Source organism: Anneissia japonica, unplaced genomic scaffold (genome assembly GCF_011630105.1).
Source record: "Anneissia japonica isolate Jap-2015-1 unplaced genomic scaffold, ASM1163010v1 scaffold15239_len20216_cov199, whole genome shotgun sequence".
NCBI lineage: Eukaryota > Metazoa > Echinodermata > Crinoidea > Comatulida > Comatulidae > Anneissia > Anneissia japonica.
The window spans coordinates 15,593-17,976 of record NW_022731070.1 but is presented as its reverse complement, the minus strand read 5'-3'; positions in this window follow the sequence as shown (position 1 = coordinate 17,976).

The window sequence follows — 2,384 nt, the reverse complement described above, 5'->3', positions numbered from 1 at the left end:
ATACGTACGACAAGCAGATAAGAAAGTATCGGGATCTGCTTTCTGCGAATCTTGTACTTTTCGCGATAACCTTCTACTGCAATCTAAGATATACCATCGGCATATTTCTGAACCGATATTACGACGGACAGGGCAAGCTGCTCTTCGCGACCGAGGTGCTAGTTCGTGTGACCGTCATGATTGGACTCGACTACAGGATCCAAAACCTGGTCGTGTCGCAGATGTCGGCCCGTCTCGCGCTCCTGTTCGCCGATCTCATGTCGATCGTCGTCGAAACCAGCGTGGAACAGCACGTTCGTTACCGTAGAGGTCGGTAACGGTCCGTGGTAGATCCAAGCCACGCACGATTCGAGCGCTCGCTCGTAAACGAACGTCATCGTTCGGTCCCCTCTCCTGACCAGAAAGCGACGGTCGTCGTAGAGAAAGCAGAGCCCGTCCGCGTCCGGCATGCCGTCCACGTCGCCCCTGTTGATGATGGGAGAGGAGCCGCCTCCCCCGACACGGGCATGGCTAGGAACACGTGCCAGGTGAGTAGACATTTGTACAGGCAAGTCAGGTCGTCTTCGACGGTCGTCTTCAGAGTCACGCCCTTCAGTCCGTCGACGTAATCGCAAACGCTCTCGGCGGGCACTTTGTACGCTTTCATCCATGTTCGGAAGGCGGTCTCGTGTCTCGTCGTCGACGCGTCCCTCACCACCGTGGTCGGATCGACCACCAAACGGAAGAACGAGGCCATCGCGGCCCGTCTCTGATCGCGCCATTCCGGATTGGCCAACATCGACTCCAGCAGATTTCGGGACCACCTTTCCAGATCCCTGTGGTCGAACGTCTCTCGTTTTACGTTCGCCAGCTGCCGTCTGCGCTTTTCGAACGAGACGAGCTTCGCAACGTGCGCTATGCAACCGAGACTCACGGTCTTTGGAAGGGAGGCGTATCGGACGCACGCTTCTGCGTACCTTATCTTCTTTTCGATCTCCACCCTAAGCTTGTCGGCGGCCGATCTTGCACGCCTGTCGACGCGCCTCGCGATCTCGAACTCGTCCTTCTCGGCGACTTCCGGTCTCGTCGACTGGCGAGAGTCGAGACGCGGGAATACTGGAGGCGCACCGCGGCAGATATCCTCCTCGTCTTCCGTTCCGTACCTTCGTTCGCGATCGTCGTGACGAGATGGTGGCACTCCTCGTCCGTCTGCTCCTTCCTGCATACGAAACACCGGTATCCGACGTTCGGACAACAACCGATGGGCAACGCCGGTAAGGTACCCACGACGACCACGAACCTCCAGAGTGCCGACAGGCGCCTCGATATCACCGTCGAATGCTCGATCGTCCAAGGAAACAGCACGTGTCGCGCGAGCACGGCGTCAAAGTCGGTCATGGTGCAGCACTCCGTCGTGACCGAATCCGTCCCTCGCAGAAGGTGTTCCGCTAGAACTAAGCATCTTGCGTAGAAGGGAACGACGTCGTCGTCTGTGCCGCTTCCGCACGCAGCTTCCAACCGTCGTTGCAGATCCACAGACAATTCCTCCAACGAATCGTCTTCGTCGTCCTCCTCCTCCTCATCCTCCTGCTCACCATTCTCGAATAATTCTAGACGGCGGTCGGCGTCGATCGCCCTCCTCCCTTGCGCCCACCTCGACCATCTCCTTCGCACGCGCACTTCGAGATTCCTCCAAATTTCGAAAGACATTCAGAAAACGGAAGTAACGAGTTCGCGTCTCTCCCGCTCGCGTTCTTCGCAGTTAGGTACGATGTCGGCAAGCAGGATGCTTATGAGAAGCAGGAAGTTGTCGGAACTGGTGGCCGGGTCGTCAATGTCGTCGAACATCTTCCACTATCACCGCGCCGGGATCGTGTACGAGATTGCGATCCAGTATCCTCTCGGCCAACTGGACGAGCGTATACGTGTCCGTCCACTTTATGCTTTCGGCGTCGTCGTCGAAAAGCACGTAGCGCGCGTCTCCCCTTCCGGCGAACCCGGAATGGTTGTTGCTCGAAAGGAAGCAGATGGCAACCGTGCATTCGCTCGGTTTCAGCAGCGTCACGCGGGGAATCTTTCCCATGAACGCTATCAACCTCGCGAGAGATCTGGTGGCAGGCGTGGGCGGATCAGCGTAAACCACGGTCGGCGCGAAAGCCGTCGAACCGTACCTGTCAGACAACCTCTTCGCCGCCTTCGGTACTTCGTCCTCGGACTCGACGAACCGTCTTGCTTGGTTCAGAAGCTGATGAAACGAACATTCGTCCTCTCCGATCAAACCTCCGTAGGCGGTGGAGCTCGGTCGGTAGTCCACGACGAACGGGACGGGGGTTTTCGTTCTCTTCGGAGTTGCCGACGAGGACGTCTTCGCTATCGTCGTCGTCCACTTCCTCTTCGGATTTGCG